Source organism: Suncus etruscus, chromosome 1, assembly GCF_024139225.1.
Source record: "Suncus etruscus isolate mSunEtr1 chromosome 1, mSunEtr1.pri.cur, whole genome shotgun sequence".
Lineage (NCBI taxonomy): Eukaryota > Metazoa > Chordata > Mammalia > Eulipotyphla > Soricidae > Suncus > Suncus etruscus.
The window spans coordinates 160,378,264-160,401,522 of NC_064848.1; the positions used below are offsets into that span (position 1 = coordinate 160,378,264).

Consider the following 23,259-nt stretch of genomic DNA (forward strand, 5'->3'; position numbering starts at 1 on the left):
TTTTTGGACCATACCCAACAGCACTAAGGGCCATTTCTGGCTCTGCACTCAGAAATCACTCCTGGCAAGCTTGGGGGTGTGTGTGGGGGCATATGGAATGCTGGTAATCAAACACGGCTATGCCATGTGCAAGGCAAATGCCCTACCTGATGTGCTATTGCTCCGGCCTTATTTTCTTTTTTTCAATGGCAACTCAAAGTTTTCTTTTTATAATCAATGCTGGATGGTGCTCTAGGGTTACCCGAGCTATATCTGATGAAGCAAGCTCACAGGCCACGTGGTACTGAGGATGAATTCAGGGTTTCATACATGTGAGATGTGTGCTCTACAACCCTAGCCTGCAAACCAAAGTTTTTATGTTTTTTTTTTAAATATAATTTTTATTTTGATCATAGTGGCTTACATATTGTTGACAATATTATTTTAGGGTTTTTAAGTTTTTAACTATAAAAATAAAACAGGGGTTGGAGAGATAATATAGTGGGCAGGATGCTTGCCTTACACTCAACTGACTCAGGTTCGATCCCTGGAATCCCAAGTACCACCAGGAATGATCTCTGAGCATAGAGACAGGAGAAGCCTGACACTTAGTGTGATCCCCAACACCCCCCCCCAAAAAAAAAAGAAATCTTACCCATGGTTTAAAAATGAAACAAAACAAAACAACAACAAAAGACTTCTAGTGAATCCCTCTTCCCTGATTGCTGAGTGTAGTGAACTACTCTATTATGGGGAGCCGTGCTAAAGGGTTTAACTGCTATGGGGTTACTCCTGGCTCTGTACCTGGAATCACTCCTGAAGGAGCTCATGGGATCATATGAGATATCCAGGATCAAACCTGGGTCAGCCACATGCAAATTGCAAATTGCCCAGCCCACTATACTGTCTTTCTGTCCCTAGCATATTACTCTTTTTTTTTCTGCATATTACTCTTGATAGCTTCTTATGCAGTGTTCAAAAAATGTTCCTACATTCATGTATTTATATGAATATAAACACTATCGTTTTCCTTGCTTATAAAAAGCTAACTGGGGGCAAGGAAATGGCTCAAAGGGCTGAAGTGCTGCTTTGCATGCAGGAGTCCTGCATTCAATCCCAGTATTTTATGATCCCCCAAGATAAGTAGCTCTAAATAAAAAATAATACCAAAAAACAATAACAATAAAAGCCAAAAAACCCCAAAGAGCTGAATAAATTATCAATTTACTGCCTCTCAGTTGGCAAAAGGGCTCAGACCACTTTCACCAATCACACAATGCTGGGTAAATTTGGAGCTGAGAGACATAAACTGGTTTAGGGCCATCATACTGCTATATATATATATATATATTGGATTTTGGGCCACACCCAGCAGTGCTCAGGGGTTACTCCTGGCTGTCTGCTCAGAAATAGCTCCTGGCAGGCACAGGGGACCATATGGGACACCGGGATTCGAACCAACCACCTTCGGTCCTGGATTGGTTGCTTGCAAGACAAACACCACTGTGCTATCTCTCCGGGCCCACTGCCATATATTTTGCTAAAAAGAGTACTTCTGTACAGACATATTTGTTTACACTTATCCTTGTTGGGTAAGGAACTGAAAACGATATTGGTAGGTCAAAGACGATATTTAAATATATTTTATTTGTTTCTGGATAAAAGGGATTGGGGAGGGTGTCCCACTGGGTGGTGCTTTAGAGTTACTCCCAGCTATGTGCTCAAGGATTGCTTCCAGCAATTACTCACTGTAGCCTGTGGTGCTGGAGCTTTTGCATACAAAATATGTGTGCTCCAGCTCCTTGAGCCATTTCTCTAGCCCAAGAGGATATATTTTAATTGCATAACATTGACAAAGAAACATATCAGTTGCATACCCTCTAACTACACACACATTTGCTAACTCAGTTATTAAATGTTCTTTTTATCAGCCTAATAGTAGTATATTATATTTTTATCAGTTGCACTTCTTTCATTAAAAGTGGAACCAGGGGGGCCAGAGAGATGACTCAATGGACTGGAGTATATACTTGGCATGCAGGAGGTCCTGAATTGGATATTATGTCAGACTATGCATAGTCCCTAAGCATTGTCAGGAGCAACCCCAGAACACTGGAAGTAGCCCTCAAACACAACTACGTGTGACTCTCCAGAACTCCTGCCAAAAAAACAGAACCACTGTCATTATAAACATGTCTACAGTTCTGTTTCTGCTTAAATTATTATTTTTTAATAGTACGGAGACCACACCTAGTGGTGCTCAGAGGCCCAGATAGGAGTGGAACTCAAAGGCTGGACCTCACACAAGCAAGACAAGTACTCTACCACTTGAACATCCTCCCTGCCCTCCCTTTAAATCCTTTACTCAGAATTATTGTAAGGCCTATTTTTGCTCTGAGAAACATGACTTTGGACCAGAGAGATAGTACATTGGGGAAGGCTTGCTTTATATGTGGTTGACCTGAATTCTATCTCCCCAGAATCCTATATGGTCCTCCAAACCCCACCAGGAATGATTCCCCAGCTCAGCACCAGAAGTAAGCCCTGAGCACCACTGGGTGTGGCCTGAATAAAAAAAGAGAAAGAAAAGGGGAAATGACTTTTCTTTGTTGCATGTATTAGAAAAAATTTCCCCAGTTATACACCAAAAAAAATGCCGAGGAAAGAGTAAATGATTATGCAACAAGACTATAGTTAATCCCATGACAGTATACTTCAGGGGTGGAGAAACCCTATATCTTCTAGGCCAAGGAAATTCCCTCTATAATATCCCCAATACTTACTGTGCTTTTGCAGGGAGAAAAAGGAAAAAAAAAAGTACAAAATAATCATTTTTCCATATATAAATTTATTGATTGATCGATTTTTATTGACGTCTTTATTTTGGTATAGATATTGAAGTTGATGTCTCCAATTTTATTTTATTTTATCTTATCTTTCTCTTTCTTTTTGTACTCCGGCCTGGTTTGATTTCAGAACCGAGACTATTGTGTGGTGCTTGTCTTTATTGCTGTAGTGCTCACTGGATATTTAATTTGATATTTCTTTCTGTATTGATGTGATGTTTCAATTACCTTTTTCTTTTTTTTTTTTTTTTTTTTTTTTGTTTTTTGGGTCACACCCAGCGGTGCTCAGGGGTTACTTCTGGCTGTCTGCTCAGAAATAGCTCCTGGCAGGCACGGGGGATCATATGGGACACCGGAATTCGAACCAACCACCTTTGGTCCTGGATCGGCTGCTTGCAAGGCAAACACCACTGTGCTATCTCTCCCGGCCCTCAATTATCTTTTTCATGTCCTCACTCAAACTGAGGTTGAAAACCTCTAGAAGGACTCCGCCTTTTTTAGCTTATTTTATTTAGTTTATTTATTTATTTTTTTTTTTATTTTTTACTCCATTCTATTGCTTTTCTTTCCTTCAAACAAAACCACATAACTCGAATGATCAAACTCCACCTCTCAAATAGAGGGGGAAACAAGGAGGGTACCAGGACCAAACAGATATATGATCACTAATAGTAACCTAGACAAAGCGGGGACCACCTACTCTAGCAGCCTGGGGGTGATGGGGGGGATATGGTTGCAGGAAGGGAACGGGGATGGGGAGAGGACAAACTTGGTGATGGGTATTCCCCTGATTCAATGTTAATATGTACCTAAAATACTACTGTGAAAGATATGTAAGCCAATATGATCAAAATAAAAATTTAAAAAAATTTTCCACAGTCTTTGGTTTGTCATTTGATCTAGTTATGGTATTTGAAAGCACATAAGACATGTTTAAATTATATATATATATGTATTATAAAAGCAGAGTATAAACTAACAATATATTATATATATTTTTTGGTTTTGGGGTCTCATCCATTGGTGATCAGAACATCATGTGTCAGAACAACACTGACCAAACCTAAGATTCTAGCCAAAACTTGCATTCCCCGACCCAAAACCACATAGAAATGTTATATTAGTATCATTTCTTTTATATTCACCACAAAATTTAGCTAGTTTTCTAAGCACAAAATATAGGATAATTTTCTGTCAAGAGAAGTGAAGTTAGACAGAAAAATTAACAACTAGTCACCAAAAATCCTTCTCTCCAGAATCTGCTGTAACTTAGAACTAACCACTTTTCTCAACCAAGGTCTTTATAGCCCCTATAGGTGGCCACAAGGGAAAATATTGCATAAAAAGGGGGGCCATGCCTGAGCCTGCCAGGAGTGATTTCTGAGCATAGAGCCAGGAGTTATCCCTGAGTGCTGCTGAGTGTGACCCAAAACAAAACAAAACAAAAAAATAAATAAAAAGGGGGGCCATGGCATGAAACTGGGGGCAGCCAGTAAGATGGGGATGACCACAGGAAGGAAACAAGGTCAGAAGCGGCTCAGTGAGGAAAATGTTAAGAAATGCTATTTGGAGCAAGTGCTATAAGCCAAAAACCAGTGACATTCTATTCATTTATGACAAGCAATTATTAATTATTTAATGAGTTCAATAATTTATTTTATATTGTATTTGATTTGGGGGGGTTTATTTTGGGGCTACAACCGGTGGTGCTCAAGGCCTATTCCTGATTCTGCTCTCAGGGGTCATTCCTGGTGGGCTCAGAGAACTACATGGTGGGCTGGAAATGGCACCCAGGTCAGCCACGTGCAAATCAAGTCACTACACTATCTTTCTAGCTTGTGTATTTAAATGTTAAAAAATTAAATAAATATATTTATGACTTTTTAATGAGCTAGAGCCATTGCTAGTAACTTGGATACAATGATATGCCACACTGAAAGGAAACTTCCAGGACTTCAACAAACACTTTTTCAAGACTGAAGAGATAGTACAAAGTTTGCCTTGCATGTGGCCAACCTGGGCCCAACCTCTGGTACCCCATATGGTCCCCCAACCCATGCCAGGAGTGATCCTTAAACACAAAGCCAGGAGTAAACCCTAAGAACTGCTGGATATGGTCCCAAGATTAAAAAAGAAAAGAAAAACCTATTCTTTTGCTTGAATTATCTATGTGTCTGGTTTCCCAGAGTCCAGCAGCTTCTTTGTTGCTAGAAATGAGATTCTCTTAGCTGTTTCAAAAGACACATAATTACAGATGAAGGTCCCGCCACACACAGACACACAATGCCTAGCTCAACAGGAAAAGAAAGGAGAACCAGTTGGTTTCTCAGATTATGGTCCTGGTCCAACACAAGACCAAAGGGAAAATGACAACCTGGCAGGTCCTCCAACTAGCTGGCCCCAGGCAAAAAACAGAGGACAGATGTGCTCAGATAACTACTTATCTCCTGGCACCTGCTCCTTCTTGTTTTTTTTCCCTGTAAAAGAACAGGGGAAAATGAAGTAGAAGAAAGCATTAATGAACAGGATGGCCATATTAAGGTTTTGCAAGTAGGATAGGCAAAAGAACAGTTGATGAGAATGACAATAATGTATAAAGATTCCATGTAAAAAAGCATTTATTTATGCTTTGTTTTTAGAGCTTTCTGCTGGCTCTGCACTCAGGGATCATTGTTGAAGGGGCAGAGGAAATGATATGGGATACTAGGAAAAGCATTGGTTAGCTGCATACAAGGCAAGTGTGCCTTACCTATGTACTATCTGTGGCCTGAGAGAAAGAAAAAATATTAACTAAGGATTCATTCTGAGAAATGGAATCTATTTTTAAGAAGAAGGGAGCCAAATAGCTGAGGCACTCTAGCAAACAAATACAATAATCAATAGTGCAAACAGGATTCTCAAAAGCAGGAATATACACATTAAAAAAATATCGTTTCTCCTCCCTCTCCCTTCTCTCTCTCTTTTTTTTTGTTTTGTTTTGTTTTTAGGTCACACCTGGCAGCACTCAGGGGTTACTCCTGGATCTACTCTCAGAAATCGCTCCTGGCAGGCTAGGGGGACCATATGGGATGCCGGGATTTAAACCACCATCCTTCTGCATGCAAGGCAAATGTCCTACCTCCATGCTATCTCTCCGGCCCCTCTCCCTTCTCTTTTGTGGTGGTTTTATGCTCACACTTAACGTTGTACAAATAGTTGTATGCCCACATCCTCTATTTGTGACACATATGCTGAACACTTGTTCTGGCTGCTTGGACTGACCTTCATGTGGGTTTTATACTGGAATCAAACTTTTGCCCTCAGATGTGCAAGGCAGATGCTCTGCCAACAAGCCATCCCAGGATCCACAAACTATTTCTCAGATGGTACCTTGTGCCAGTCTCATTGGACTAGATGGAGACGAAATAGAAAAACACAGATTTGCTTCTAGCCCTCCAAGAGCTCACAGCTCACTGAGTAAATAGCAAAGCATGTTATTTATTAGTGTTGAGAGACTAGAGAAGTACAAGGTACTGCTAGCTAGATTGATGGAAGGGGGTTTTAAGCCATATTTGGAGAAATCAAGGTTTCCTAGGCAATTAGTATTCAACTCATGAATTCAAGGAACAGGCAGAAGAAAACAGACTGAGTGAAAATATTGATGAGACTCAAAGAAGCGGAAAAAAAACTGTATTGGTACAATAAGATGTTAGATTTACGAAGGAGGAACTGGGGGCCGTAAAGATAGCATGGAGGTAAGGCATTTGCCTTGCATGCTGAAGGACGGTGTTTCGAGTCCCAGCATCCCATATGGTCCCCCAAGCCTGCCAGGAGCGATTTCTGAGCGTAGAGCCAGGAGTAATGCCTGAGTGCTGCCGGGTGTGATAGAAAAACCAAAAGAAGGAAGAAGAAGGAGGAGGAGGAGGAGGAAGAGGAGGAGGAGGAGGAAGAACTGGGGCCAGAGTGCCAATACAATGGATATGACTCTTGCCTTGTATGCAGCTGATCTGGATATGATCCCTGGTACTGATAGGGTGCACCAAGCACTGTCAGGAGTAATTCCTCAACACAGAGTCAGAAATAACCCCTAAGCAATGTCAGGTGTGGCCCAAAAATAAAAATACCCCTCCTAAAAAATAAGGAACTTGAAGGGGTTGGAGCAATAGTATACAGAGTACACTTTTGCTTTACACACACTAACCCAGATTTGTTTCCTTGTATCCCATATGGTCCCCTGAGCTCATCAGGAATGATCACTGAGTGCAGAGCCTGGAGTAATCCATCAGCACCACAGGGTGAAACTGAAACCAAAATAAAAACATTTTTTTTGAAAGAGAGAATAAGGGCCTAGAGATAGTTCAGGACCCTTGTTCAACTCTAGAACCATAAAATCCCCCAAGCCCCACTAGATCTGAACACAGAGCCAGAAGTAGTCATTTAGGGCTGCCCCCAGAAATCAGCAGCTACAAAGAGAGTAGATGGGGCTCAAGTGAGTACATGTCTTGCATGGGTGAAGCCTTAGTTTTGATTCCTAATATCATGTGGGTCCTGACCACTGCTCCCCAAATGACAAAACAAAACCATTAAAATAGGGGCCGGGCGGTGGTGCTAGAGGTAAGGTGCCTGCCTTGCCTGCGCTAGCCTAGGACGGACCGCGGTTCGATCCCCCGGTGTCCCATATGGTCCCCCAAGAAGCCAGGAGCAACTTCTGAGCGCATAGCCAGGAGTAACCCCTGAGCGTCACCGGGTGTGGCCCAAAAACCAAAAAAAAAAAAAAAAAAAAAGGACTGGAGGAGGGCAGGAGCGATAGTGCAGCAGTAGGGCTGATCCAGGATAGATTTGGGTTCGATCCCTGGCGTCCAAGCCAGGAGTGATTTCTAGGCACCTAGCCAGGAGTAATCCCTGAGAATCACCAGGCATTAAAAACCAAAAACTAACTAACTACATAAATAAATAAGTATATAAGAATAAGTGAGATTATGATAAGAATTTTGAATGTATGAGTCTATTCTGGGCAACCTCTAAAAGGTGCACAGAATTAATTAGTACACAGAAAAATGACCCCCCCCCCATTCTGGTGCTAGGAACTTGACGTGGCCATAGCCCCAACAAAGCAAGAGAGGTGTGTTTCAAAGAACAGGGGAGTGCTGCTCTGGAACAGGTGATCACAAATAGGAGACAGATCTGAAACTCACCAGGGTTTCCTCTAGGTCTCCCTCTGTATCCCTGGAGTTTTGTCTTCAAGCAATCCATTCTGTGCTTTCATTTCTATGCTCAGTTTTAACCACATTTGAAAGGGCACTTCTTAAAAGGCAAAGATTGAGAGAAAAATACTAAAGTTCTTTAGAGCTCCTGTCTAGCTGCCAAAACATTGTTTTAGTCAAATGTCAAATGAAAAGGGAGAAACAGAATGAAGATTTTATTTGAATTGCTGCCAAAGAAAAGTAACCTCCAGCAAAAACACTGGACCCACTTTGCTGGAAATCCTGGCAGGCTGAAAGCAGAAATGGAAGCAGAAAATTGCATCTTTCAGAGAGCATGGTATCAGATAGGAAAAACCTCATGGAATGATGTGATTTCAGGTTCCTTGGGCTTAGGACTCATGTTATTCTTTTCTACTTCTTCCTGCTGAAAACGAGAATATTTTACACATGATTTTCCCTTGCAGGAACTTTTGGAAATAATTAAAGGTTAAATTGCTATAGCCCAGAGGGGAATGCTACAGGTGAAGTTGGGAGAGAAAGGAAAAGATGGAGCCGTAAGTTGGGGAGATAGCAGGTAAGGTTCTAGTCTTGCATGGAACCCTATATGATCCTCTGCTCCACATGTTTCTGACTACTATCAGGATTGACCTCTGAACCCTGCCAAGTGTAGGCATGCCCCTCTACCTACCCCCAAAAAAGATGGAGCCGTATTCTTAGAGTTTCCAACTACTGCATGGTACCAACCTAATGATCATAAATTACTGCAGAACTGGCTACTCTGGCCAGAAACATAGTACCATAGTACCCAGTTCTATCTTTGGCACCACCTATGGTTCCCGGAGCACTGCCAGGAATGATCCTTGACTGGGTATGGAAAAGAATGGAAGAAAAGAAGGAAGGAAGAAAGGAAGGAAGGAAGGAAGGAAGGAAGGAAGGAAGGAAGGAAGGAAGGAAGGAAGGAAGGAAGGAAGGAACGAACGAACGAACGAACGAACGAACGAAGAAACAAATAAATGAACTTTCTGGGAACTCATTAATAACCTCCTCCAACTTGACTGAATTATAGCAGACAAGTAAAAATTGCATTTTGTTTTGTTTTGTTTTGTTTTTGGGTTTTGGGTCACACCTGGCAGCGCTCAGGGCTTACTCCTGGCAGTCTTGGAGGACCATATGGGATGCTGGGATTCAAACCACCAACCTTCAGCATGCAAGGCAAATGCCCTGCCTCCATGCTATCTCTCCGGCCCCCAAAACTGCATATTTTTAAGGTCTACAATGTCATTATTTAAAAGACTACATACACATATCACTTCATAAGTTACCATTCTGTGTATGCTGTGTATGAGTGTGGAAAGAAGCCTTAAGATAGCTCTCTTAGAGAACTTCAGGTATTCATAACACATTTACTACAGGTACTGTGGTGTTCCTTCAGTTTTTTCTAAGAGAATTCTTGAACCATGTTGTGGGCAAGTATTTTCAGTGGGTTTCTGTCTTCATTCATTAATCACGTCTATTAGATACTCATTGTGTATCATATCAATCCAGACTACCCAGCAGACAGACTCCCCTCCTCACCCTGACCCCATCCCCTGCAGATCTTACTACCAAATGCAACCTTCAGGGAGACCTCAGCCAGCAGGACTGTGAGAGGCACTTAACAAACAGTCTCCTTGGGTCAACAATGGGATGGTATTGCTGGCAGACAGGACAGCTTAATCTTAGAAGATGGGTACTCCGAGAGGGAGCACACCCCCAGAGAGATCAGGTGAGAGAGGGAAAAGAAAGTGCTCTCTTGACAGTTCTGTGGGCAAGAACCACTGATAGATAATTGTGAAAATATTTACTGAGAGACTAGATATTTCAAAGGGCCAGAGCACATGTCGAGCATGCCTAAGCCCCATGTTTGAATCCTGGCACTACAGGGCCTCCAAATCTCCACTGGGGTTGCCCTGGTGGCTCCCAGCACAGCTGGGGAGGGTCAGACACAAAAACAAAATGTTTACTGAGCTCCTATTTTATGGAAGGCAGATGGTCCTGAGCAAGCTGGGAACTGGCACATAACAAAAACACATAAAGTTTTGTGGAATAAATGTCAGTTTCATTTCAAAAGCAGTTAAAAGTCCAAGTCACAAGTTGCCAGTAACCTACCTCTTAGAAATGCCAAAAAACAGGCACATCCAGAAAATTCATTACCACCTCTTTCCCTGACAACAGAGCGATTTCTTTTGGAAGTGCACAGACAAAGGAGGCTGCCTGGGCTTGCTCCTTTTGGTCTGGGTCTTTGTGCCAGAAAGAGAAGCCCCAAAACAAGACCTTAGAAGCAGGTCCCTGAGCAAGGCCCTCAGATCAGGTCCCACATCCAGGCCCCAGAAGCAGGCCTGAGAATCAGGCCCCAGAACCACAAAATCAGGCCCCCAAAATGGGCTCCATGCCCAGGCTCCAGAACCAGGACCTAGAACCACATCTCAAAAATGGGCTCCAGAACCAGGGCCCAGAGGAGCTGGTCCTTATTAATATCTTTTCCTCCTGCATGTTCTGCCTGTTAAGTCCAATCACACTGTTTAGCAACCGAGTCACCAATTCACTTCCTTCTAACTACCTTTTCTCTTTAGTTTTGGGGCCCTACCTGGCACAGCATCTTGCCTGCTGTACTATCTCCCCAGTCTCTTGTCTTAGTTTTCTTTTTTTTTTTTTTTTTGTTTTTGTTGTTTGTTTTTTTGTTTTTGGGCCACACCCGTTTGACGCTCAGGGGTTACTCCTGGCTATGTGCTCAGAAATCGCCCCTGGCTTGGGGGGACCATATGGGACGCCGGGGGATCGAACCGCGGTCCTTTCCTTGGTAGCGCTTACAAGGCAGACACCTTATCTCTAGCGCCACCTTCCCGGCCCATTGTCTTAGTTTTCTTAAAAAAAAAAAAAAAAAAGGGGCCGGGTAGGTGGCGCTGGAGGTAAGGTGTCTGCCTTGCAAGCGCTAGCCAAGGAAGGACCGCGGTTCGATCCCCCGGCGTCCCATATGGTCCCCCCAAGCCAGGGGCGATTTCTGAGCACATAGCCAGGAGTAACCCCTGAGCATCAAACGGGTGTGGCCCAAAAAACAAAAACAAAAAACAAAAAAAAAAAAAAAAAAGTTTGGGCGATTGAGAGACAGTATAACAGACAAGATACTTATTTAGCACACATCTGTCCCAGGTTCACAATGTGTCACTACACAAAGTCTCCCAAACCCTCTCAGGGTTAGGAATAAGCCCTGAGCACTGCCTGGTGTAACCCAAAAGCAACAACAACAATTAAATTAAAATAAAAAGGGTTTGGTTCAGTGGTTCGAATCCTGGCATCCCATGTGGTCCCTGAGCCTGCCAGGAGTGATTTCTGAGTGTAGAGCCAGGCGTAACCCTGACCCAAAAACCAAAAAAATAAGGGGGGGGGGGCGGTTTGGTTGAACCTCAAGTAAATTAAAGAACTCAGGTAACAAGGTAAGTCCAGTCTGCACAACTCTTCTTGGAAATATTTCTGAAATGATTATTCCAACTCTGTATAGTACTAATTCCTAATTGGGAGAAACTATTTTAAATGTATTATTTTAACAACAATGAAAAGGCTCTGATCTCAGCATGATTAGAAGCTAAAAGCATACAGCCAATTTTAGGAAGACGAAAATTCCTTTCTATAAAGCTACTCTTCTACCATACTTCCTCTAACACAGACTTGGTCCCCCAGGCCTCACTTATCGTATTGAAATCCCTGCATTTGTCTCATTTAGCCCTCAGATGGACGAGAAAATGGCATCAATCAACATTTATCAAGTAGTACACAGCTCTGGAGGCAGGCAACAATTGGGAAAATAATGTGGGAAAAGAATCCGGAAAATCCATTTAAATGCAAAGCAGTCCCAGCAGAAAACACCTGGGAATTGCTTCCATTCATCTTGGAGGCTCACGCTGATGGTCCGGCTCTTCTCTTTGGCCACGCTCCTCCCTCTGCTCCCCTTTAAACCCATGTTCACTAACCCCCAGGAAATAATGACCCTCCAATCTCTCCCATCTCTACTGTAGCCGGTTTCTCCTCCCGCCTCCTCCCTGATGAGCCTTTCCCCACTCAGACCTTTTTAGCACAGCGACAACTTGGATCTTAAGCCCCTGCCACCTCCACGACTACTACACTCCCCCCCAAAAAATCACAGGCTGAGAAAACCTATTTCCAATACTTTCCATTCTCTCTTAGTCAGCTACTTCTTCAACCTTGTAGGGGAAATCTCACTTTTTTTAATGTTCTTTCTTTTTTTTTGGTTTTGGGGTCACACCTGGCGGTGTTCAAGAAATTGAGCTCAGAAATTGACGCTCAGAAATTGCTCCTGGCAGGCTCAAGGGACCACATGGGATGTTAGGAACCGGTTGGCTGCATTTTCGGCAAACACCCTACCACTGTGGCTGTGCTATATCACTCCAACTCCCGAAATCTCATTTTTTTTTAAATAATTTTTATTTTGACCAAAGTGGATTACAAATCTTTCACAGTAATATTTTAGGTACATAGTGAGATTGAATCAGGGGCATTCCCACCACCAATGTTGTCCTCCCTCCACCCGTTCCCAGCATGCATCCCATATCCCCTTTCTTTGCCCCCCGCCCCCCGGGCTGCTAGTATAAGTGGTCCCCTCTGTGTCTAGCTTGTTGCAGGAAATCTCACTTTTTAAGGTCATTTAAATTCATCCTAATGAGCTAACATGTTCCAGGCTCTGTACCCAGGCTACACTCCAAGTGCTCAGCTGCTGGGTGCTTTCTCTCTGCTCCCACCAGGCATACAAAACCTGGATCCATAGAGTCCCGTTGCCTTCATCATCCAAAGAGAACCTTAAACTCAGAAAGTCCAAACTGAGATGATTTCATTTCCTCCAAACTGTTTCTTTGTGGGCCAGAACAAAATCACGTTCGATCCCCAACACCCCATATGGTTCCCCCAATCCCAACTCTGAGCATAGATTCAGGAGTAAGCCCTGAGGACTGCCAGGTGTGGTCACAAAACAAAACACAACAAACTTTTTACTATTTTGTCCCTTTTCATTTCACTCTAAGACCTAGAAGGACTCTCTGGGGTCAGAAAAAGCCAAAACAAACCATTCTTGGGTGGAGTTGGAGAATGTAACAACCTGTCCCTGGGAGAGGCCACCTCATGATAGTCTTTTGACTTTGACTGGACCAAGATAGAACTCAGGGTGAGGGAGAGAGTTAATGTAAGGGTTTAAGTGCTTGCCTGCATCCCCTCCCTACTCCCAGTTTGAATCCCCAGCATCACATATGGTCCCTTGAGTATGGCCTGGGTCATTCCTGCGCTCCCCACCAGTAAGACCCACAAATCAAAACCAAGACCCCAAACAAAAACAAACAAAATCAAAACATTTTTGTACTGATAAGGACCCCAGACCGCAGGCCAGCAAGTGAAGACTAGATGGTGGACACTCTGACTTCCATTCACCTTCCTACTTCCTACTATACTAAAAAAAAACAAAACAAAACAAAAAAAAAACCACTCTCAAGGCATTTCTCTGCCATTTTCTGTACATGTAATGTATATTCACCCTATATTCCTCAATTGCACATGCTCAACATTCTCTCCTTGATTATTCATGAACTGCTAAAAAACTACTAGAATATGGATAAGCTCTTATATCTTCCTATCCTCCCAGATCCCTCCTCCTTCTCTTGGAAGCTGGTCTGGTGAACATCCTTCCTGACTTAAGTTGTTTTCACGCTAGTAAAGCTTCTCTGTTCTATTCAGTTGCTCCTATGCTTAAAAACAAACAAAATCCAGCTTTATTTAGAGATAATGGAGAGAGAGAGAGAGAGAGAGAGAGAGAGAGAGAGAGAGAGAGAGAGAGAGAGAGAGAGAGAGAGAGAGCATCCATCTTTAGTGATACGGATTAGTGATATGAACACTTGTTCCTATACTATTTTGGACAAGTCTCAATCAAGATAAGAAGCTTCTGAACTTTTCTACATAAGACACAAAATTTTAAAATAGGACCAGAGATATAGTACATCTGGTTGGGTGCTAGCCTTGCAAACTTCAATCCAGCTTCAATCCCTGACATCCCAGATGGTCTCCCAATCTTTGCTAGGAGTGATCCCTGAGCACAGAGCCAGGAGTAAGCCCTGAATACATCTTGGTATGGTTAAAGAGCTACAAAAATTCTTTTTAAACCCCTTGGGAACTAGCAACTCCTTCCATGAGATCCTTAGGTTCCTGAAAGCAGTGTGTGGTATGCAGCCTTTGGTCACTATCTCCTATTTCAGGGCTGGAGAACTCTGTCTCACCTGTGATAGCAATACCAATTACTTCTTCATAGAAATAATAAGTAAAAGACTGAGAATCTTGCTCAGAAAATCTCATAATCCTATCAAGAAAAACATTATTTGGGGGCTCAACAGAGCACATGCTTTGCCTCCAGGAGGCCTATTCTATCCCTATACTGCATGTTTCCTAGAACCACCAACTGAGGCCCCAAACCATAAAACAAACAAACAGACAAACCCACAAAGCAAAGCTCGTTTGGGGCCAGGAGATGTGGCTCAGTGGTGGAGAACATGCCTCTGACCTGGGTTTGGTCCCCAACACTGCATAAATATAAGGCATCTCTAACACCACAAAAATATGTATATTTGAATGAAAAGGGTGTACTTGGAGGATAAAAGATTAAATTAATTTAATAAGCAAAAAATTGGGGGCCGGTGTAATAGCATGGAGGTAAGGCATTTGCCTTCCATGCAGAAGGACGGTGGTTCGAATCCCAGCATCCCATATGGTCCCCCTGCCTGCCAGGGGCAATTTCTTTTTTTTTGTTTGTTTTGTTTCGTTTTATTTTGTTTTTGGGCCACACTCGGCGGTACTCAGGGGTTCCTTCTGGCTGTCTGCTCAGAAATAGCTCCTGGCTGGCACGGGGGAAACCATATCAGACACCGGGATTCGAACCAACCAGATCCTGGATTGGCTGCTTGCAAGGCAAACACCGCTATGCTATCACTCCGGGCCCCAGCCAGGAGCGATTTCTGAGAGTAGAGCCAGGAGTAACCCCTAAGCGCTGCCAGTGACCCAAAAAATAAAACAAAACAAAAAAAGGCAAAAAATTTGAATATTAGTCAAAGAATCATGGGTCACCTGTTGTCAAAGTACCGCTTGAACCAAAAGGCGATGCCTCAAACAGGTTCATAAGTATGTTCAGGTTCTACGGAACAGATAATCATCACTGTTCAAGTGATTCCAGGGCCCAAAAGAAGGATTGCAAATGATATTTCCCTTTTTATTCATTTGTATAGTTTCTGACACTTGGATATGTATTACTTTAATAATTGAAATCACAAAACCTTTTTGAGTCATAAGAATTTTTTTTTGGGGGGAGGCAGTATATGTAAGCCAAGTTCCCTATACCTGAGCTACATTTCAGGACTTGACTTATAGAAAGTTCTAGTAAAAAGTAATTTAGATTATTTCAAAATTCTATCTATAAGAAAGTTAGGGTATTTTTTTTTGGGGGGGGGGGGACACCCAGCAGTGCTCAGAATTTATTCCAGGCTCTATGCTCAGAAATCGCTCCTGGCAGGCTTGGATATGGGATGACAGGAATCGAACCCAGGTCTGTCCCAGGTTGGCCAGGTGCAAGGAAAATGACCTACTGTTGTGCTATCGCTTAGGCCCCTATAAGAAAGTTTTTAACCTATAATTGATCTATAACATATGAGTGAAGATAAGAAAACAACATGTCTTTTTGTTTGTTTGTTTGTTTGTTTTGTTTTTGGGCCACACCCGGTGGTGCTCAGAGGTTACTTCTGGCTATCTACTCAAAAATAGCTCCTGGCAGGCACAGGGACCATATGGGATGCTAGGATTCGAATCACCACCATAGGTCCTGGGTCAGCTGCTTGCAAGGCAAACGCCGCTGTGCTTTCTCTCTGGCCCCAAAACAACATGTCTTAGAAGATACTCATTTGTACATCTTTCATTCACAATCCTGAGAGGACCAGGCACTGGTGAGAAAGGGGAAATCGAATAAATCTCAATGCGCCTAGTACCTACCTTCTTGGAGGAGGTAAACATCAAGTAATAAATGATGTGGAAAAAATGAGGTGATGCATCTGTTACTTGGAAGAGGAAGGAATGATAGAAAACTAAGCTAAACAAGTGTTAGGATTAGTGGCATGGGTTGGAGAGACAGTACAATGGGTAAAACAATTACCTTGTATGTGTTTGACCTGGGTTTGAACCTCAATACTGCATATGATCCCCTGATCCCCTGATCCCCTCCAGGAGTGACTCCTGAGTTAGAGCCAGGAGTAAGCACTGAACACCACCGGGTGTGGCCCCAAAGCCAATAAATAAATAAATAAATAAATAAATAAAATTAGTATTATGTTGGTAACATAAGATAATATCCATGATGTGTGGAAAAATAAAGAAGAGAATTTATAGTTATTTTACTATTTGGGGGGAGGAGAGGGATTGGGCCACATTCCACTGTGCTCAGAGTTACTCCTGGCTCTACAATCAGGGATCAACCCTGATAAGGCTTGGAAGATCACACATAGTTCCAAGAACTAAATCTGGGCCGACTGCGTACAAAGCAAGCACCTTGTCCACTCTTCAGCTCCAAAGGAGTATTATAGCATTATTTCCACTTTTCTGCATGAATGGCTGGAAGAATACATAAAGACAGTACAGAGTAAATTAGCAGCAGGGAGAGAGTTTCTTCCTAGGACCTTGAGTTTCTCTGCACTTTCTGAATTTTCCCAAAGAGCTTACACTACTTGGATAGTAGTCCTTGTGAACAAATGCCTCATTGGGTTTAATTCTTTTTTTCTCATTGTGGTACAATATACATACCATAACACCTATTACCCCATGCACACGAATCTGTGGCATTAGTGTATTGGCTCCGTAACCATCACTGCCTTGGTCTCCAGGACTTTCCATCTTCCTGAATAGGAACTCTGTGACCATTAAACATTCATGAAACATTCCCCACTCTCCCAGGCCCCTGGCAACCACCACCAAGCCTCATTTGATTTTAAAATGCCAACATTCAAAGACCAAGACTCATTCACACTTGAAGTGTGAATTGCCTTCATTTGCTAAACTCTTGGTGGCCCTGGAGCTGAACTGCTCAAGTAAGCATTCTGAGGTACCTCAAGATCATAAACGTGAACATTGTGGTAAATATATTTCCTCAACAACGACAAGAATAAAAATAAATTAATAAAAAAAATAATCTTGCCTGAGTAAAGCAGGCAGGAGAAGAATTTTACAGAATTGGCAGGCAGACCTAAGTGGCAATTTGGACACACAGAAGGTGGGAAGTGGGGGTGAGAGACTGGGAGCAAGTTAGCAAAAAGACAGGAAGATGCAAGAACTGGCTTTGAAGTTTGGTCCCAGACACTGGGAACAGCCTGGAGTATCCTGACACCTTTCCTACAGTCTCTTCCCTAAGAGCACCACCCCCCAATAGGCCCTACACCCCACACACACACACCACAAAAGCAACTGGAAGGATAGTAAGAGAGAGAAACTGAATTGGCAAGGAAACAGGCCTCCCCAGAACCAAATGCAGGAATTTCCTTCACCAGTCTTGACAGCTGGTCTTGGAGCACCTGCTTAAACACATCCAGTGTTTCAGAGCACAGAGCCTTGACATCCGGGGAACATCCAAGCAGCCCCATCAGCCTCTAAACCCACAAAAAGAAAAAGGTGGTCAAGATTTCTGGCTTGTGGGAGAGATAGCATGGAGGTAGGGCATTTGCCTTGCGTGCAGAAGGATGGTGGTTCAAATCCCGGCATCCCATATGGTCCCCTGAGCCTGCCGGGAGCGATTTCTGAGCGTAGAGCCAGGAGTAACCCCTGAGCGCTGCCAGGTGTGACCCCTCCCCCAAAATAACAAACAAAAAAGATTTCTGGCTTGTCCCTGATAGATAAATAAATAAATAATTCCTCTCCCTTTGCAATTTGACCCTTTTTTCAACTGACTCCTAAACTCTATCTCACCAGGAAAAAAACCTTCATCCCAGCTCAAGCAATCATTAAAACTTCCATAAAATTTCTCCTTCCTTATGACGGATATGGCGGCTCTATTCTCAAGCAACAAAAATCAGCATTTTATCTTTAACTTATCCAAACTCCTTTGTGGCTAAACTCTTTCTTTTGCCATTTTTGCTTTTCATGTCCAAATGTCATCAACTGAGTTCTTGCAGTTGATTTTCTTTTCAAATGAGCCATTTATCTTGCAAGGTTTGGTTTCAGATTTACACCTGAGGGGCCAGAGAGATATTAAGAGCAGGGCAGGAGGGGTGCTTACCTTGTATGTGGCTGATTGTGTTCTATTCCTGGCAAACCTATCTGGTCTTCTGAGCCCACAGGAGTGATTCCTGAACATAGACCCAGCAATAAACTTGGAGAATAAATTCTGGTTGTGGCCCCAGATCAAAATCAATCAGTTCAGGGCCGTATTAAATCTTTAAATTCTACACATTAACTACTCTGTTCCCTTACTCCTTCCCTCTACAGTATCTACAGTATCCTACAGATTCTTGGGACAAGCAGAACAAAGTTCTAGGTATGGAGAAAGCATCTACTATTTTTTTTGTAATTTTTTTATCATTTAAAATTATGAAACGCTTCACAAATTTGCATGTCATCCTTGCTCAGGGGCCATGCTAATCTTCTCTGTATTGTTCCGATTTTAGTATATGTGCTGCCAAAGCGAGCACGAAAGCATCTACTTTTGAAGACAATCAACGTGGCCAATAAAAGGTAAGTGAAGGATTCAATGGAGGGTTAAGAGTGTTCAGGAAAAAGGAGGGTAAAGAAAGAAGTCAAAGATTGGGGCCACAGAGATAGCACAGCAGTAGGGTGTTCGCCTGGCACACAATCGACCAAGGACGGATGGTGGGATTGGTGGTTCGAATTCCAGCATCCCAAATGGTCTCCTGTGCCTGCCAGGGGTGATTTCTGAGTGCAGAGCCAGGAGTAACTCCTGAGCGCTGCCAGTTGTGACCAAAACCAAAGGAAAAAAAAAAACAAAGGTAGTTGGAGAAAAGCAGACCAATGTGACTGAAGAGACTAAGAGTACGAGGCTCACAGGGGCAGCAGACAGAGGGAGCTGAAGACAAACAGGAAACAAATGAAGCTAATTTTGAAATAGCAATATATTGTCTAGCCTTGCCCACCCCCTCACCAGCTGTCCTTGACCGAACAAGCCCTACACAGTGTCCCTTCTTTTTTTTTTTTTTGGTTTTTGGGCCACACCCAGCGGTGCTCAGGGGTTACTCCTGGCTGTCTGCTCAGAAATAGCTCCTGGCAGGCACGGGGGACCATATGGGACACCGGGATTCGAACCAACCACCTTTGGTCCTGGATCGGCTGCTTGCAAGGCAAACGCCGCTGTGCTATCTCTCCGGGCCCACAGTGTCCCTTCTTTTTGCCACCTACACTCACAGCTGGAAGGACTTGTGTTATCAAGACTGAGGAGCTCCTCTGAGGAGCTTGGCTAGATACAACTGAATGTGTGAGAACAAACAATACAAAAGAAAACCAGACTGTAAATCTGAAGCCAATGCTGACCAAAACTCAACAAGTATTGCTTCTCTCATAGGACTGTTGTGAGCAACTGAGAATGCAATGTTGGGACTCTGCAAACACTCATTTAGGAAAAGAGAGGGCAGGAGGTGAGCATCACAACAGCTCCAGCTCAACATCATTATTCTTTTGTGAGGGGGCACACCTGTTGGTATTCAGAGCTTACTCCTTGCTCTGTGCTCAGGTATTATGTCTGGCCTGGCAGACATAGATCCAGGCTGGGTCTACCAGGTGTAAAGCAAGCATCCTACTTGCTGAACTCTCTCTCCACCTCCAGCACCCTTCTTTATAAAATGAAACTTCTGGGGCTCGGGAGATGGCTTAAAGAGCTGAAGTGCAGGTTTTGCATGTAGAAGATCACTTTTTTTTTATTTACTTTGGCCACATCTGCAGGTGCTTGGGGGTTAGTGCTGGCTCTGCATTCAGGAATCACTCCTGTGCAGGCTCAGGGGACCAAATGGGATACCAGGATGGAATCTGAGTTGGCTATATGCAAGGCAAGTGCCCTATCCACTGTGCTATTGCGCTGGCCACCATACATTCTCCTGAGCACTGCCAGGAGTGACCCATTCACATCCAGAAAAGACTATAAATTAAGACTTCACCTTTGGCAGTGAACATGGTGAATCGAAAATATGCAGCCCCCTGAAATTCCATAAAGTCAATCAATGAGAAAAGGTTAGGAACTAAAAAATACAATAAAATAGAGAGTGACACCTAACACACTTTATATTTTATTCTAAAAGTGAGAGTAAAAGAGAAATGTGATCTACCTACTTATCTGACATGGCCAGGAAAGCTTTTGATGTGATGTTCTGTGGAACCCTCATGGGTTATACCAGAGGAAAACTTGAGTGCCAGGTAAGAATCAGACTGTGGGAGAACCAATGTGCATTTCCTACCCCAAGAGTGGACTCCTAGCTGCATATTAGCCTAGAGGAAATTCCCGAGTTCTCAGAGCTCCATTCTAGCCACATTCAACTCAATATTAATTTTAAGATCCTTGAAAAAAGGTGTTGGGGAGTTAACTCAATAATCAGGGGTCAGAAAGATGACACAGCGGAAGGGCATTTGCCTTGCATGTGACGACCCAAGAGGGAACTGGTTCCTAGCATCCCATATGGTCCCCCATCTGCAAGAGGGATTTCTGAGTGCAGAGCCAGGAGTAGCCCCTGAGCACATCTGGGTGTGGCCCAACAACCAACCAACCAATAAATAAATAAACAACGTTTAAAAATAAATAATCAGGGGCCGGAGAGATAGCATGGAGGTAAGGTGTTTGTCTTGCATGCAGAAGGACGGTGGTTCGAATCCCGGCATCCCATATGGTTCCCTGAGTCTGCCAGGAGCGATTTCTGAGTGTAGAGCCAGGAGTAAATCCCTGACCCTCTGGTTCAATTTTTTTGTTTGTTTTGGGGTCACATCTCATCATGCTCAGGGATCAGTTCTGGAGATGCTCAAGAAATCACCTTATTCACTAGACCCCTTGTGTTTAATCTTGATCTGCCATTTCTTACCCACTATACTATGTACCTCGCCATGGCTGGACAGTCTTGATTTCAGTAAAGATTGTGTCTAGATGCAAAATCACCAGTCAATTCTGAAAGAGAACAGCATTTATTTCCCTTTCTGGGTGAGGAGTCCACACCCAACTGTGCTCAGGGAATACTCCCAGTTCATGGCTTATGGAATGCCCCCAGTGCTGCTCCAGGAATTAAAGATTCTACTCAAGCCTCCAACATGCAAGTACTCTAGCCATTGAGTTACCTCCTCAGCCTCTACTTCCATTTTCAATTTTCTAAGAAAACCTGCAGAGTAGTTAATCCAGAGACAGCTGACTCTCATTTACACTTAACCTGTGTTGAACTCACATACTAAATTCTCAAGCTCCGCTCTTGAAAATACATTTTGCACTTTAGGATCTCCTTGGTAACACTCTTAATTGGTATCTGGGCTACTAAAAAAAAAGTTTGGAAAATATCAGTGAATGGAGTTAGAGTAAAATCCAATTGAAAATACAATTTAGGAGCGGTCCAGTATGTTAGCTATGGGAGGCTCAGGAGAGTCTGCCAGATGGAGGATGAGGATGTCCCTACGAAATAGGGGAGAGTGGTGGGGAGGGTGTTACAAGGTAAAAGACTCAGTAGAATCCCTGATTGAAACAAAAAAATTTTTGGGGGGTGCCAGAGTGATAGCACAGTGGGGAGAGCATTAGCCTTACATGTGGCCCACCTGGGTTCGATCCCAGGCTTCCCATATGATCACCCAAACACTGGCAGGAATGATCCTTGAGCAAAGAACCAGGAGTAATGACCCTTGGACAGGTGTGGCCAAAAAAAAATGGAGTGGAGATTGAGAGCATGATCAAATACTACATAAAAAGGGAAAAACAACAAAGGTAATCAAAATATACCATTTGAAATTACCTTGAATGAATTTCAACCTGCAAAGCCACATGTTAAATATATGGTCGAGAGTGATAATACAACTGCTAGAACACTTGCCTTGCACATAGATGGCTCGGTTAGACAGGTACCACATATAGTCTCTGAATCTTGCCAAGAGTGACCCCCTGAGTGCAGAGCCAAGAGTTAATACCTGAGCACTGCCAGATGTGGTCCCAAAACAAAACAATATAATTAACACCAAGTTTGAGAAAATGTACAGAAATGGGAAAAAGGTAATGCAAAGAGTTAAAAGATACCAGCATGTTCAAGTCATCAAAATAAACCTAATTGAAGGACAAGGACTAAAGGCATAAAAGCATGTAATTTGAAGTTAAGCATGCAATCAACAGAGCCATAAATGGTGATATAATCATATCAAGAGGACAGGAAAGAGGAGGTAAGATTAGTTTAAGTGAGCTAAATGCTCATCTATCCTTGCAGAAAAGTAAAAAAATATGGTGATGAAGGGTTGACAACAAAAGCAAGAACATATATCATTTAGAAAATTAATATTAGATTTTTGTTTTGTTTTGTTTTTGGGCCACATCTTGTGGTGCTCAGGAGTTTCTCCTGGCTCTGCACTCAGAAATTACCCCTGGCAGGCTCGGGGGACCATATGGGATGCTGGGATTCAAACCACCGTTCTGCATGCAAGGCAAATGCCCTACCTCCATGCTATCTCTCTGGCCCCAGTTGTTTTTTTAAGACTGCTAGGGCAGTCTCCACACTCACTCCCTGCAGTTCTGGGAGCCCCTAGGGCTGCACTTGGTAATGTTTGGAGGCCCATAGGTGGTGCAAGAGACCAAACAAGGGTTCCCTGCATTCAATCATGTACCTTAACTTCCTTACCATCCATCTCTTGGGCCCCTTAAAACATATCATATCTGGGGCCGGGTAGGTGGCGCTGGAGGTAAGGTGTCTGCCTTGCAAGCGCTAGCCAAGGAAGGACCGCGGTTCGATCCCCCGGCGTCCCATATGGTCCCCCCAAGCCAGGGGCGATTTCTAAGCACATAGCCAGGAGTAACCCCTGAGTGTCAAACGGGTGTGGCCCAAAAAAATACAAAAAAAAAAAAAAAAAAACATATCATATCTGGGAATAGAGAGATACTACAGTAGGTAGGGATTGCTTTATTGATCTGGGTTTGAGGCCTTCTACCACAAATGGTCGGTTCCCTAAGCACCACCAAT

The 23,259-nt window shown here is 43.2% G+C and overlaps 1 protein-coding gene and 1 non-coding gene across 2 annotated transcripts in view; both read right to left on the minus strand.

Annotated features, from left to right (window-relative positions):
* NXN (nucleoredoxin) overlaps positions 1 to 23,259 on the minus strand; it is a 197,023-nt gene that overhangs the window by 118,844 nt on the left and 54,920 nt on the right. The gene's annotated exons all lie outside the window — the stretch shown is intronic.
* LOC126025531 (U6 spliceosomal RNA) lies at positions 18,650 to 18,756 on the minus strand. Its single transcript, XR_007501472.1, has one exon. It is a non-coding gene; the product is annotated as a U6 spliceosomal RNA (small nuclear RNA).